This window comes from Papio anubis, chromosome 1, assembly GCF_008728515.1.
Source record: "Papio anubis isolate 15944 chromosome 1, Panubis1.0, whole genome shotgun sequence".
Taxonomy (NCBI): domain Eukaryota; kingdom Metazoa; phylum Chordata; class Mammalia; order Primates; family Cercopithecidae; genus Papio; species Papio anubis.
This window is the reverse complement of record NC_044976.1, coordinates 182,783,403-182,800,006: the sequence shown is the minus strand read 5'-3', so window position 1 is coordinate 182,800,006 and position 16,604 is coordinate 182,783,403. Positions and strand designations below refer to the sequence as shown.

At 39.8% G+C, this 16,604-nt stretch overlaps 1 protein-coding gene and 1 pseudogene across 10 annotated transcripts in view; one reads left to right on the top strand and one right to left on the bottom strand.

The window, feature by feature from the left end:
• ABL2 (ABL proto-oncogene 2, non-receptor tyrosine kinase) overlaps positions 1-16,604 on the bottom strand; it is a 127,516-nt gene that overhangs the window by 78,714 nt on the left and 32,198 nt on the right. The gene's annotated exons all lie outside the window — the stretch shown is intronic.
• LOC103879634 lies at positions 3,920-4,790 on the top strand (annotated as a pseudogene).

Sequence of the window (16,604 nt, the reverse complement as noted above, 5' to 3'; positions counted from 1 at the left end):
TGTATGAGATTGGGAATGCATCAAATTATGAAAGCCTTGGATGCTCTGTTAAGGAGTTTGGACCTCACTCTAAAGATGGTAAGAAATCAATAAAAGCTAGTAAGCAAGGAAGCAAAAAGATCAGAGTTGTATACTCCCTGACTCAGGCTTTCTTATACGTTCCCTCTGAGGAGCTGCCATGAAGGCTCCAGAGGAGAGGAAGGAGCTGATATGCCCCATGTTTCACAGATACTGCATGAGACTCTGCTGCTAAGGCCTACCACCTCTCTACCCCCATGTTCTATCATCAGACTTCACTAGTGGAATAAAAAGGTCCAGTACCAGTAGTAGGTAGGAAACAGAAAAGTAACAGAGAAGAAAGAGAGTTCCTGTGGTCAAGGTGCATAAGGGTCACCACCAGGGAACTATTCATACTTTAAACAGAATATTATACCAACAAAATAATACTAGAGGATATTAAAACATCTGATAACAAAGTAAATTTTATGTTGTGTGTATTTTATCACAATTTAAAATAATTTTTTAAAAGAAAAAACTGTCTGAAATTTAGGTGAAACATTTTTCTATTCTGTCATTTAAATGATAAAGATCAGTTCAGAGTATATTTAATAATAATTCCCCCATTCTTCCTTCACATTTAAAGAATTCTTCCAAGTCCGCCCCCTACCACAAAGCTAAATGTGCAAAAATGCAAAAAGTGTGATAATTATTTCATTGGGGGAGAGAAGAGAATCATGTCCCAAATGGACAACATCCAATAACCAACTATCCTTGAGACTTGCAATGGTGCAAACTGCCACCAAAAAGAATGCACGTGGATTTGGACACATTCTAACAGTACAGCTGTCTGTCCAGGCATGCTGCTGAAAGAACAGTACATTCCTCTTTGTTCCATCCTCCACCCACCTTAAGCCCCATTATGAAAGGCAGTCTAAACAAAACTGTCATATTTAAGCCTCTAATACATGTGTGTTTTCAATAAGATCAGCTAGGTAAAAATAGTGGCAGTAAACCCCTCCAACACTGCCCTAAGATTAAGAGTCTGAAGATTTCTGAAGAGGAAAATAATTTTGGTAATGTATATTTGTCAAAAGTTTTGACTTGAGATTGCAATCTAGGTGTAAAGATAGGGAAATAAGTTACTAACTTTCAGAAAACTGATACAGTATGGTAGAGGAGTGAGCACTGAGAATCAGAGTAATGGGGTCTGAGTCCTAAATAGCTAACCTATCAGCAGCTTTGTGACCTTGGGAAAACTGCCCAACCTCTCTGAGCTTCAGTTTTCTCATATATGAAACAAGATTAATGATGCTTACACCATCTATATCATGGTGTTGCTGTGAAAAGCAAAGAACTAAATGTAACCCTAAATCAGCACACTCAAATGTAACCCTAAATCAGCACACTCTAATGCACCCACTCAATAATCTCAATTTCATGCAACTCTTTTTGAATACCGTTTTATATTTCCAGCTCATCCTTTCTAATACATAAATTAATATAATCTTGCGACCCCACCAGATCTCCCATCTACTGACCACTATCTTTGAACTATCTTTTCTTAATTTTTATTTTATTTTTATTTTTGAGACAGAGTCTCACTCTGTCGCCCGGGTTGGAATGCAACGGCGTGATCTCGGCTCACTGCAACTTCTGCCTCCCGGGTTCAAGCAATTCTCCTGCCTCAACCTCCCGAGTAGCTGTGACTATAGGCATGTGCCACCATGCCCGGCTAATTTTTATTTTTTTATTCTTTTGTATTTTTAGTAGAGATGAGGTTTCACTATGTTGACCAGGATAGTCTTGATGTCCTGACCTTGTGATCCGCCTGCCTCAGCCTCCCAAAGTCCTGTGATTACAGGCGTAAGCCACCGCACTTGGCCTATCTTCAAACCATCTTTTCACTGTTCCTCACCCTGTGAAGTCCTCTCCTCTCCTTACCAGCTTAAGTTCCATGGTCCATCATTACAATCACTTGCTCCTCTATCACTTGGACATACTCACTTTGCAGAACCACAAGCCAGGTAAATTCAACTATTCTCCTACTCCTAAAGTGAAGGTGGTTGAAGAAAAAAAGCACAAAACCAAGCTGACTGGCCTCACTTTTAACTCAGAACCTTTAGCCTCAAATGAGCCCTTAACACTGCCTGGTGATCATACTATATTTCTCTAGTCCATTCGCTTTCCCACTTTTCTAGACAATTATATGCTCTCCTCTCTTTTCAAACTCCTAATAGCTTCCTTTCTTACTAAGCCGATGACCTGGCTTAGAAAATTAAAGTAATCAGAGAGGATCTTCCAGGGTATTTGACTTTCTGTTTCTGAGCTGTTTCACTTAAGATAATGGCTTCCAGTTCCACCCATGTTGCCAAAACAGACATGATTTCATTCATTTTTATAGCTGAATAGTATTCCGCTGTATACAGATATTACATTTTCTTTATCCGTTTATCCTTTGATAGACATTCATAAACCTTTTAATCTTAATTGCCAGCTTTATGGTTGTGTTTATTGTTTTATTATTTTGATTTAACATTTTGCATATTTAAAATTTAGGAGAATTAAGTATGCAGTGTTAGTGGAAACTTTTTTGGTTAACAGCTTATAGACTTATTAATTTTAACAAGAACACCAGTTTGGCTTTGTAGGATATCTGATTTATGGAATATATTAGGATATTAGGAATATTTTAGGATATCAGTTTTTTGTTTTTTTTTTTGAGGTACAGAAAACTGGAAGTGGACTGTCATAGTATTGCTGGTAAGAATCACTGGGGCTCTTGATTTAACAAATAACTAAGTTTTTTTTTTTTTTGAGACAGTGTCTGACTCTGTCACCCAGGCCAGAGTGCAGTGGCAAGATCACGGCTAACTGCAGCCTCGATCTCCTGGGCTCAAATGATCTCCTACTCAGCCTCCCAAATAGAGAACTGCATGTTCTCACAAGTGGAAGCTAAATAATGTGTACACATGGACATAACGTGTAGAATAGGACACTGGGGACTCAGAGGGCGGGGCAGGAGGTGAGGGATGAGAAATTACTTAATGTATATGACTTATATTATTCAGGTGATGGTCCCACTAAAAGCCCAGACTTCACCACGACGTAACAAAACTGTACTTGTACCACTTAAATTTATAACAACCACAAAAACATTAGAAAGTTTAAATAAATATGTATCCCTAGAAAGTACAGGTTGATTTTCACTTAAAGGAAGACAGTCACAGGGCTGTTAACCTTCTCAACAAGAAGAGTGCATCTTTCTATGCATGCATAAAGCACTCACCTCAGGTCAATTAATCACAAAGCAACAATCTAACAAAAAAAGATAATTCCTGTCTTTGTTCATGTAAAACTGAAATGATTAAAAAAAAAAAAAAAGTAGGCCGGGCGCGGTGGCTCAAGCCTGTAATCCCAGCACTTTGGGAGGCCGAGACAGGCGGATCACGAGGTCAGGAGATCGAGACCATCCTGGCTAACACGGTGAAACCCCGTCTCTACTAAAAAATACAAAAAACTAGCTGGGCGAGGTGGCGGGCGCCTATAGTCCCAGCTACACGGGAGGTTGAGGCAGGAGAACGGGGTAAACCTGGGAGGCGGAGCTTGCAGTGAGCTGAGATCCGGCCACTGCACTCCAGCCCGGACGACAGAGAAAGACTCCGTCTCAAAAAAAAAAAAAAAAAAGTATAATACAAACGTAAGTTAAAACGTAGAGCACTAAACCAGAAGCCAGAAGACCAAAGTTCTGGTCTTTTCTCTGCCATAACTAGATATGGGAATTTTACTGTGTTTTCATTTCTTCATCTGTAAAATTAGGGAGCAGGGGAAAAGATCACTCTAAAATTATTTCAGAGTTTTCTGAGCTTCCTCCTGACGAGTAAGGAGACTTGTGGTCTGATTCTCGAACGTTCCTAGCAGCATGGCCCCTAAATGCCAGTCTCCACTCCTGCCTCAAAAGAAGAAACCAAGACCATCTCCTGTTCTGAAAATGGAAGAGACATCATCAGCCTCTCTAGACTTGCCGAAGAAGAGAAAAAGAACAGCAGGAAGCAACTGAACATACTGATGAAGTACAAAATGAAATAAACAGGCTTAATGAACTGAGGGAGAAGATTTTGAAAGCAGAACAGAAAATAAACTCTGTCAACCATTTTTTTCAGAAGAGGTGAGAATTTATCGCCAAAAGTCCAAGTTTTGGGGTTATAACGTTTGTCAACCATCCTCAAGTGTCTGCGCTGCTTAGGGAGAAGGACGAAGAGGGACTGCATTATCTGACCAAAGCTGAAGTGACAGAATTTGAAGATACTAAGTCAGGTTACAGAATAGACCTTTAGTTTGATGAAAATCCTTCCTTTGAAAATAAAGTTCTCTTCAAAGAACTTCATCTGAATGAGAGTGGTATTCCATCTTCAAAGTCCACTGAAATCAAATGGAATCTGGAAAGGATGTGATGAAACATTCAAGTCAAACACAGAATAAAGCCAGCAGGAGGAGGCAGCATGAGGCACCAGAGAGCTTCTTCACCTGGTTTACTGACCATTCTGATGCGGGTGCTGATGAGTTAGGAAAGGTAATCAAAGATGACATTTGTCCCATCCCATTACAGTACTACTTGGTTCCCGATATGGACGATGAACGAGGAGGAGGAGAGGAGAAGGAGAAGAGGAAGAGGAGGAGAAGAAGGAGGAGGAGGAGAAGGATTAGAAGATACTGAGGAAGGGGATGAGGAAGAAGATGATGATGATGATGAAGGGGAGGAATGATAGTAGGATGAAGGAGAAGATGACTAATAGAACATTGATGGATTCAACCTTCCTTTTAAAAATTTTCTCCAGTCCCTGGGAGCAAGTTGCAGTCTTTATTTTTTTGCCCCTCTTGGGGCTCACTTGCCCTGCTCTTGAGGTCTCTTTTCTCTACACCATGGTTCTCAACTTATTTGGGGGGTAAATACTTTGAGCAGAATATTATGGGATAAGAGTCTCTACCCCTTTCTGTTCCAAATTCATTTTTATCCCTTCCTGTCTAAACAAAAACTGTATGGAATCACCACCACCGAGCTCTGTTGGAAAAAAGAAAAACCTGCTCCCTTCACTCTTCTGGAACCTGGAGGGTGCTAGGCCCCTGTGTGGTAGTGCACAGAATTCTAGTTCCTTTCCTCCTTTTTCTGTATACTGGACTCAGAGAGTACACTGTGTCTCTATGTGAATATGGACAGTTAGCATTTACCAATATGCATCTGTCTACTTTCTCTTATTTAAAAGGGGGAAAGAAAACTCTAAAAACTGGGGTTAGAGAAGGTGAGCAAAGGGTGGATTTGAGATGGTTGGGTGGGTTAAGCGGGCATTTTGACAACATGGCTTCTCTTTTGGCATGTTAAATTGAGATGTCTGACACACATCCTTGCAGTTTAAGGTAATACTTTTAAAATAAATTCTCTCCTAATGATGACTTGAGCCCTGCCACTCAACGGAAGAATCAGCAAAACCTGTAGTATCTTATTTGGAATTGACATTCTCTATTGTAATTTTCATCCTGTTTATTTTTAAAATTTTTCTTCTTGTTTCACTGGAAAGATGATGCTCAGTTTTAAAAGTTAAAAGTGTATAAGTTGCTTTGTATAAGTTGCTTTGCTATAAAACTAAATGTGTTCACAATGGAAAAAACTTTTCAGCTCAAACATCTTATGATTCCGTGACCCAAAGTGAGGTATGTCATATTACATTTTCTTATTTTAAATAGAAATTAAAAGTACATAAGTTTGAGTTAAAGGTAGCATTATATTGTTTTTAACTAAAAGAGGTAGCTGTACATACATTATTTTATTAGCAATAATAAAAACTCATGAAGAGATATAATGAGAATTTAATAATAAGAATATACAATGCTTTCCCTGGATAAAGTTACTTCTGTAATACTATTTTTTTAATTTAAAAAATTACCTTCTAAACCATTAACTTGAAATACTTAATAGCTACTTTTATAAGTCCTATTTTAGGAAGCCTAGACAAGCAAACCAAATTAATAGAAATTGAGAGTAGAGAAAATTAGCAATGGGCCAGGTGCAGTAGCTCACACCTGTAATCCCAGTACTTTGGGAGGCCCAGGTGGGGAGAGGTGGGGAGATCACTTAAGGCCAGGAGTTTGAGACCAGCCCGGACAACATGATGAAACCCTGTCTCTACTAAAAATACAAAAAAATTAGCTGGGTACGGTGGGGCATGTCTATAATCCCAGCTACTCGGGAGGCTGAGGCAGGAGAATTGCTTGAACCTGGGAGGCAGAAGTTACAGTGAGGCGAGATCGCACCACTGCACTCCAGCCTGGGTGACAGAGGGAGACTCTGTCTTAGAAAAATAAAAATAAAAAAATCAGCAATGCCCTCTTCTGGGCTACAACTACTTAATGAATAATATATACAAGCCTTGGAACTTATTTCACAATTCTTTTTGAGCATGTGTGCATGGGTTTACCAGTCATTTCAACTTCTTTTTTGTTTTTTGTTTTTTTGAGATGGAGTTTCACTCTTGTTGCCCAGGTGGGAGTGCAATGGCATGATCTTGGCTCACTGAAATCTCCGCTTCCTGAGTTCAAGCGACTCTCCTGCCTCAGCCTCCCAAGTAGCTGGGATTACAGGTGCCCACCACCATGCCCAGCTAATTTTTTTTTGTATTTTTAGTAGAGACGGGGTTTCACCATGTTGCTCAGGCTGGTCTCAAATTCCTGACCTCAGATGATCCACCCGCCTCAGCCTCCCAAAGTGTTGGGATTAAAGGGGTGAGCCACCACGCCTGGCCTCAACTTCTTTCTTAAACCTGACTGGATCCAGCAAATATTTATTTAAAGTATTGTCAATATGGCGGGCTTTCCCTTTAACTTTCATTTCCCATTTCTCTTCTGCTTCCAATACTATTTATTTATTTATTTACAGAGTCTCATTCTGTCACCCAGACTGGAGTGCAGTGGCGCAACCTAGGCTCACTGCAACCTCCGCCTGCCAGGTTCAAGCAATTATTGGGCCTCAGCCTCCCAAGCAGCTGGCACCACAGGTGCATGCCACCATGCCTGGCTAATTTTTGTATTTTTAGTAGAGACTGGGCTACGCCATGTTGGCCAGGCTGGTCTCGAACTCCTGACTGCAAGTGATCTGCCTGCCCCCACAAAGTGCTGGGATTACCATCGTGAGCCACCACGCCCGGCCCCATTACCATTTATATTTTAGCATACTTTGCAGTGTCCACTTTGGTTTTCCATTTTCACCTTTACCATGTCTGGTCTCTCTGTCTCTCTTACATGTGATTTCATTTCTGACTCAAGGGACTTCATTCACCCAGTTAGGTATTAGGAGTTCTGAGATCCTCAAATTTCAGATTTCCCATGTTCCACCTCCTTTCTGCAATACCAGATGTAGCAGGTTTGCCAGCAAATTCAAACATATTATTCTGTCAGTTTAAATTTTCCAAGTTGACATTTTTATATTCCATTTATTTTCATCACTAGCAACTAGGTTGCTTAAAGTCTAAGGATTTTGCCTTTTAAATACTTTCTAGCACTTTGATATACATTGGAGAAACCAAGGAAGTTTCAAATTCAAAATGTCATCTAGTCAAAATGGAGAGGAAAAAATAGCACCCAATATTTAATTTGTCAAAACTGTGCAACACAGCCCTTTTTTGGAAGGCCTAAGAAAAAAAATTATTGTATGCTATAATATAACTATAAAAGGTATTGGAGTTTCTTTGGGGAATTTTACCATATTTCTTGAAATATGGGATCTGTACAAATTTGAATCCCTCCAGAGTTTTAACTATAATTCCTAAAGTTATCATTTACAAATATAAATGTTCATTATGAATTCATTTTTACTTCTTACCTCCATTCCTCAAGAGGTAAAAATCAAATCTAGGGGAAAAATAATACTAACTAAATTTGATAAAGCTCACTGTATCTAGTATAGTGTTGTATACTCTACGGCTATTTCAGAGTCATAACTAATCTCTCTGCTTTCACCCTTGCCCCCCAGAGTTTACTCTCCACAAAGCAGCTAGACTGAACCCTATAAATCTAAACTCTCCAAAAGATTCCCATCCCACTCAGAATAAAATCCTCCTTCCTTATTATGGTATACAAACCCTACATAACCAGTCATCAGCAATCCCCATCACTACTCCCACACAATTCTTTTACTTTCTTTTTTCTCTTATATATTATCCCCTACCATTCTCCTTCAGCTTTCCTCTCCAGCCAGTCTAGCCTCTTCCGCCATTCTGGAAGGATATACATCTCTACTGTAAATACAGTCTCCAGACTTTTGTCCTCGATGGTCCTCTTCCTGAAACGTTTTTATCTCAAGTCACAAGTTTGACTCTTTCAGACAGTAATTATCTGCTCAATGTTACCCCATCAGAGGCTTTCCCCAGCCATCTAATCTAAAACAGCACATTCACTGGGCATGGTGACACAGGCCTGTAATCCTAGCACTGTGGGAAGCCAAGATGGGTGGATCACCAAAGGGCAGGAGTTGGAGAACAGCCTGGCCAATATGGCAAAACCCCATTTCTACTAAAAATACAAAAAAAAAAAATAGTGGGGCGTGGTGGCACACGCCTGTAATCCCAGCTACTCAGGGGGCTGAGGCAGGAGAATTGTTTGAACCCGGGAGGTGGAGGTTGCAGTAAGCCGAGATCACACCACCACACTCCAGCCTGGACAACAGAGGAAGACTCTTTCTCAAAAAAATAAAATAAAATAAAAAATAAAACAGCACTTCTATATCACTCTCTCTCCCTTTACCCAGTACTATCTTCCTCCCTACCACTCATCATCTCATTATATAGTAAATCAATATTTAGTTAGCACCTGTTTCCACCCACTATAATGTAATTTCCATGAAGGCTGTGATTTGTTCAGTGCTGTTATTTCCAGTGCCAAAAAACTACCTCGCAGATGCTCAATAACTGTTGAGCAGATGAAAATTTAAAATGTCTGACTCTAGAATCCATGTTATCAACTTTACTTATTCATACACACCAAAGAAGTCCTTTAAATAATAAATGTTAGAAGCATATTTAAACTGAGAATATTGGCCGGGCGCGGTGGCTCAAGCCTGTAATCCCAGCACTTTGGGAGGCCGAGGCGGGTGGATCACGAGGTCAGGAGATCGAGACTATCCTGGCTAACATGGTGAAACCCCGTCTCTACTAAAAATACAAAAAACTAGCCGGGCGTGGTGGCGGCCACCTGTAGTCTCAGCTACTTGGGAGGCTGAGGCGGGAGAATGGCGTGAACCCGGGAGGCGGAGCTTGCAGTGAGCCGAGATCACGCCACTGCACTCCAGCCTGGGAGACACAGCGAGACTCCGTCTCAAAAAAGAAAATAAATAAAAAATAAACTGAGAATATTGATTGCCTCTAAAGAAGAGGCTAAAGGGAGAGAAATACAGGGAGATTAAATGTATACCCCTTAAATCTTGAACTATATTAATGAGTTAATTTTTCAAAATTAAACAAAATGCAACATGTTAATTTAACAGGTTATAACAATGACTGAATTACGTTAACTTTCCAATTTAATTCTGCATTCTCAGGATATGGAACACTAATGGCTAAAACATGACAATCTTCATGTTGTTTTCTGGTGCTTTTTGTTGTTGTTGTTTTGACACAGAGTTTCACTCTTGTTGCCCAGGCTGGAGTGCAATGGTGTGATCTGGGCTCACTGCAACCTTCGTCTCCCAGGTTCAAGTGATTCTCCTGTCTCAGCCTCCCAAGTAGCTGGGAATACAGGTATGCACCACCACAGCCGGCTAATTTTGTATTTTTAATAGAGATGGGTTTTCACCATGTTGGCCAAGCTGGTCTCAAACTCCTGACTTCAGGTGATCCGCCCACCTTGGCCTCCCAAAGTGCTGGGATTACAGGCATGAGCCACCACGCCCAGCCCTGTTCTAGGGTATTTTAATAAGACTTTCCGGTAATTTCTCAGAGCACAAGAAGTTAAATGTTACTTTCTTAAATGTTCCCTACTTTTGTATCATATTACATCTTAATTAGCAATCGCCTTGTCAGTAGGAAGTCCTTACCTACATTCATCTGTTCATTCATAAAGGGTGACACAGCCACCAAACAGTAAGTGGAGTCTGAGGATAGGAAAAACAAAATCCCCAAGTGTTTTTGCCTACTCTCACCACTCAGCACAACATTTGACACCAGATGTGTGGGGTTATTTCCTCCACACACCAAGCAAGCAGCGCACAAGCTGGGTGTCTTACAATTTAACTCAATTCTAATTCTATCTACCTAGAGATAGTGTCAGATTCCACAAGTCCAGGGCTCAGGCCCACATGACTGTCCTAGACTTCAGATGCCATTTCTGATTGATTGGCAATACACTGGGGTTTCCACAACCCCTTCCTTGGTTAGATTAATTTGCAAAAGTGGCTCACAGAACTCAGGGAAACACTTTACATATGTTTACTGATTTACTATAAAGGATATTACAAAGGATACAGATGAACAGCCAAATAAAAAGACACAGAGCAAGGTGTGGGAGAAGAGTGGCTGAGCGGAGTCCTTCAGTAACTTCCATGTGTTCAGCTCTTCCAAAGCTCTCTGAACCCAGTACTTTCAGGTTTTGTGAAGGCTTCATTACATAGGCATAGTTGATTAAATCACTGGCCATTGTTGATGAGGTTAACTTTCAGCCTCTCTCCCCTCCACAGAGATGTGGGGGTGGGGGGGGGACGGGGGGGGGGGGGGGTGAGGAGTGAGTGCTGAAGTCCCGACCTTCTATCAGCCTCTCCTCAGTCTTTCAGATGACCAGTCCCCATCCTGAAGCTATCTAGGGGTCCCTAGCCTCCAGTCATCTCATTAGCATACAAAAGACGCTCTAATCACTAGGGAGAGTCCTAGAATTTTAGGAAGTTTTTTTTTTTTGGTCAGGAAACAGAATAAAGACCAAATATATATTTCACAATATCACATAAAGTTTCACTGTTATGAGAAACTCTGTCACCAAAGTTCCCATAACAAAATATTCCAGGATATGGTCTATTATATCCAGAATTTAAGGTCCTAGGCCTGGTAATAGAGTTGGGCGGAAGAAGGGTTGAGTAGGAAAAAGTAGAAGCAGCAATCCAGCCACTTCTCACTTCCCCTTCTAACCACAGCTAGTCCCTATTTAGATAGGAAGCCACTCCCAGTTCTCTTGAAAACAGTGGTCCTCTCAACTGCCAAGGCCACAGGAAGAATGTCACTTTCAGAAAAGAAAACCCAGAATGATGACAGTAATGAAATCCTTCATGAACCAATAATAGACTAATGGTCTTCCCAGTACTTTATAATTCTTACTATATCACAAAGGATGAGGATTATAAACCCAAAGTTAGAAAGAATAAGCACTGATTTCTGCCAGCTATAAGGTAATAGACGATTGCACTTAACTTTCAAAATCAAATAAGGCTGGATACTTTTCCAACTCTTCTGCATTAAATTATTAGATGCTGTATGATAGTATGAGAACCTTAACCTTTCTGTATGAAATCCGTTTTTTGTTTGTTTGAGATGGAGTTTCGCTCTTAATGCCCAGGCTGGAATGCAAAGGCGCAATCTCGGCTCACTGCAACCTCTGTCTCCTGGGTTCAAGCAATTCTCCTGCCTCATCCTGCCAAGTAGGTGGGAGTACAGGCATGTGCCACCACGCCTGGCTAATTTTTTTGTATTTTTAGTAGAGACAGGGTTTCACCATGTTGTCCAGGCTGGTCTCGAACTCCTGATCTCAGGTGATATCCACCCACCTCGGCCTCCCAAAGTGCTGGGATTACAGACACGAGCCACCATGCCCAGCCTCTGAAATCACTATTACATACACATATTCTGCTATCATTTAAATAATCAACACTCTGTTAAGATTTTTTAAAATCACTACAGAGTTTTCAAAAAATTACTAAGAAACAGTCTGTGTCCTATTAAATGACAGATGGAGCAATTACTAACTCAACTGAAATGAGACAGAAAATCTGACAATCAACTGGAAACTGTCATATACAAATTAAGGTTGGACCTAAGCAAAAGCATTACAAACGGTTTTTCTTTTGCTTTTATATTCTCTTTAAGAAAAATACCCATCCTGGCTAACCCGGTGAAACCCCGTCTCTACTAAAAAATACAAAAAACTAGCCAGGCGAGGCGGCGGGCGCCTGTAGTCCCAGCTACTCGGGAGGCTGAGGCAGGAGAATGGCGTGAACCCGGGAGGTGGAGCTAGCGGTCGGCTAATATCCGGCCACTGCACTCCAGCCTGGGCGACAGAGTGAGACTCCATCTAAAAAAAAAAAAAAGAAAAATACATTTAATTGCAAATAAAGTATAAAGTAGAAGAGTAACTGATACTTTGTGACATTTTACCATTCCCCTATAGTCAAAATGTAACAAAATATTTGAACCAATCATATTTCACTCCTTGGTTAGTCACTGTATATAGCAGAGACTCCATACTCAGTAGTTATAGATTTAGTTATGAAAAACAATCCCTATACTCAGTAGTTATAGATTTAGCTATGAAAAACAATCCACAGGAATACCTTGGCTCTCACTCTCCCAAAGGTAGATACAGCTGGCATCTTGAGCATGCTAGTCAATCTATCCAAATGCACAACTACTAATATCCCACCACTCTCTAGCTGTTTCCTATTTCATTTCATTAGGGAGACAGAGACAAACCAAAAAATATGATAAGAGAATGTCAAATGTGGCCAGGCGCGGTGGCTCACACCTGTAATCCCAGCACTCTGAGAGGCCGAGGCGCGTGGATCACAAGGTCAGGACATCAAGACAATCCTGGCTAACATGGTGAAACCCCGTCTCTACTAAAAATATTTTAAAAATTAGCCAGGCGTGGCAGCAGATGCCTGTAGTCCCAACTCCTCAGGAGGCTGAGGCAGGAGAATGGGGTGAACCCGGGAGGCGGAGGATGCAGTGAGCCAAGATATAGTGCCACTGTACTCCAGTCTGGGCAACAGAGCAAGCCTCCGTTTCAAAAAAAAAAAAAAAAGAATGTCAAATGCAACCGTTCCACCAACACTGTTATCTCCATAACATCCTATAAAATTATCACTCAAGCTCGAATTACAACAAACTCTCAATAAATCCTAGACCACTTTTATTTTCACTGGACAAATAAAATATCCCTGTTCTTGTCCCACACTGCCTGAATTTCCATTTTCCAAGTCATGTTGTCATAATGGCACACAACTTCACCCATTTGTTGTACTTGTAAGCACCAGAAAAATCAAGTACATTAACTCAAGCAGGTTGAGTTAAATCTGACAATTCACTTAACCTTTAATTACTTATGTGCTAGACATAAAAGAATGAAACACATGGCATGCAGAAAAATTGTACAATCATATCACATAGAAAAAATTTTAAAACTAGGTTAGGAAAAGTAAATCAATAAATTTTGGTTAATCAAAGTATGTTCTGAAACATTAAGTCTGATAACTTCTTCCTAATAAATACAAGAGCCTGAATTATTTTCTTAAAATTTTGCTATTTCAAGTACAGAATTTTTTACATATTTTTCTTTAAAGCGTTAAGTCACACTGCATTATATCTATTTGAAGTACTACTTAAATTACTAGAAAGAAATCAAGATAACATTAAACTCTTAAAATATCTTTGGTAACTGAAGGAATTATCTTCTGTGTTGTTGTCTATATTAAAGGTCATATCATATTTCATACTTTTCTTAGATAACATTTAAACAGCATACATGGTATGATGGAGAAAATTATAACAAACTCACATCAAATATCAGCCTTTCTGAATTTCCAAAAAAGGGCACAACTTGCAAAAAAAAAAAAAAAGGGAACCATAATTTTCATGTATCAAGAAAAAAACATAATAATCAGTTTTTCTAAAGTACTCAAAGAAGTCAATTTGAGGCAACACTACCAGAAAAAGTGGCCAATGAAATCATACAAAATTTCTAAACTTAAAAAATGTAGTAGGCTCTTTCTAAAGGTGAATATTATCGTCAAATCAGTAACGCAAACCAGCCCTAAATGTCTGCTTTTTTTTTTTTTCCAGGTAAGCAAGTGGGATTTAATTTTTTTGTTTATTTGTTTCTTTTTTGAGACAGAGTCTCGTTCTGTCACCCAGGCTGGAGTGTAACGGCGTGATCTTGACTCACTGGCAACCTCCATCTCCTGGGTTCAAGCAATTATCCTGCCTTAGGCTCCCAAATAGCTAGGATTACAGGTGCCTGCCACCACGCCCGGCTAATTTTTTGTATTTTTAGTAGAGATGGGGTTTCACCATGTTCACCAAGCTACTCTCGAACTCCTGACCTCAAGTGATCCGCCCGCCTTGGCCTCCCAAAGTGCTGGGATTACAGGTGTGAGCCACCATGCCTGACCTGTTTTTGTTTTTGTTTTTTGTTTTAGATGGAGTCTCACTCAGTCGCCCAGACTGGAGTGCAGTGGCGCAATCTCAACTCACTGCAAGCTCCACCTCCCAGGTTCACGCCATTCTCCTGCCTCAGCCTCCCGAGTAGCTGGGACTACAGACGCCCACCACCACGTGGCCTGGCTAATTTTTTGTATGTTTTTTAGTAAAGACGGGGTTTCACCTTGTTAGCCAGGATGGTCTCGATCCTGGCCTAATTTTTAAGTTACAGCAGAAACTGGATTTTCTTCCTAAGTACTGGAGTATCCCCTAGTGGACTGGTGAGGAACAGTTTCTTGTCTTACTAAATCAAACTCTGTCATAATAAATTCACTTTTTTATAATCTCACCTAAATAACTTTTTTCCTATAGTCAAAACAGAGTTAACATTAGTTTTTATAAATTTCATAATTTTGACTACAATGAAGGTCCTGCAAGGTAGAAACACATTTTTTTTGGCAAATACCATTTCCAGTGTTTCAAATATAATAACCTCTTTCAAGCATCTTGTTACATGAGCATGAATTTAGTAATTGAAAAACCAATCATCCTTAATAGTTTCCTAATGACATAACTTAAGGCAAAGGAAGTTTTTATGGAAATTAAACTACTTCACTGAACTAAATGTCAACAATCAAATCACGAACATTAAGCAGAGTGCTTTCTAAAGAGCCAGGGGTTTCAAGCCAGGAGGCTTGAAAATGATTTTTTTTTTTACATATATAATTTCTGCTAACATGGAATAAAGATTTCTAAAAAATCATTTTTAAGGTATCAACATTCTATTTACACACAAATTAAAACTCAACACACAAAACACTTCATATTTCTGCAAATAATTAAAATCCACTGAAGAATACAAGGGCTCCAGCTAGCAGTATGACTGGAACCTTGTGAGAAACCCTGAGCTAGAAACACCCAGCTAAGACACTCTCAGATTTCTAACACTCAGAATAAATGTTGTTTGTTTTAAGCTGCTAAATTTGGGGATAACTGGTTACTCAGCAACAAATACGTTGTGTTTAATATGCTTAAAGAAAAAAAGAAGGCAATGATAGTAAGAAGAAAATGGCATTATAAAACAAAGAAAATAACAAATGTTGGTGAGGGTATGGAGAAACTGGAACCCTTGTGCATTATTGGTGGGAATATAAAATGGTAAAGCCACTATGGAAGACAGTATAGTGATTCCTCAGAAAAATTAAACATAGAATTACTGTATGATCCAACAATTCCACTTCTGTATATATATTCAAAAGATTTGAAAGCAGGAACTCAGAGATACTTGCATGTCCATGTTCACTGCAGCATCAGTCACAAGAGCCAAAAGGTGGAAGCAACCAAAGTAGTCCACAAAGAGATGAGTGGATAAAGAAAATGGGCTAGGTACACACCATTAAATATCATTCAGCCTTAAAAAAAAAAAAAAAAAAAATTCTCACACACATTACAACACGGATGTACCTTGAAGACATTAAGTTAAATGAAATGAGCCAGTGACAAAAGGGCAAATACTATATGATTCCATTTATATGAGGAACCTAGAGTAATCAGACTCATAAAGGCAGAAAGTAAAATGTGGTTGCCAAGGGCTGGAGGAAAAGGGCAAATGGTGAATTATAGTTTAACAGATGCAGAGCTTCAGTGCGGAAGAAGGAAAGAGTTCTGGAGATGGACGGTGGTCATGTATGGTTACACAACAATATGAAAAGAGCGATGGCTCACACTTGTAATCCCAGCACTTCAGGAAGCCGAGGTGGGCGGACCACTTGAGGCCAGGAGTTTGAGACCAGCCTGGCCAATATGGCGAAACCCTATCTCTAATAGAAATACAAAAATTAGCCGGGTGTGGTAGCAGGTGCCTATAATCCCAGCTACTCCAGAGGCTGAGGCAGGAGAATCGCTTGAACCCAGGAGGTAGAGGTTGTGGTGAGCCAAGATCGCACCACTGCAATCCAGCCTGGGTAGCAAGAGCAAAACTCAGTCAAAAAACAAAAAAATTTTCAAGTGGTTAAAACGGTACATTTTATGTTATATGTATTTTACCACCATTTTTTAATAAGATCAGATTTTACAGAGAAACAGAACCTGCAGAAATAAAAGACACAATAATTGAAATTAGTTCAATGGATGAATATCAGATTAGATCAGCTAAAGAGGACTGTG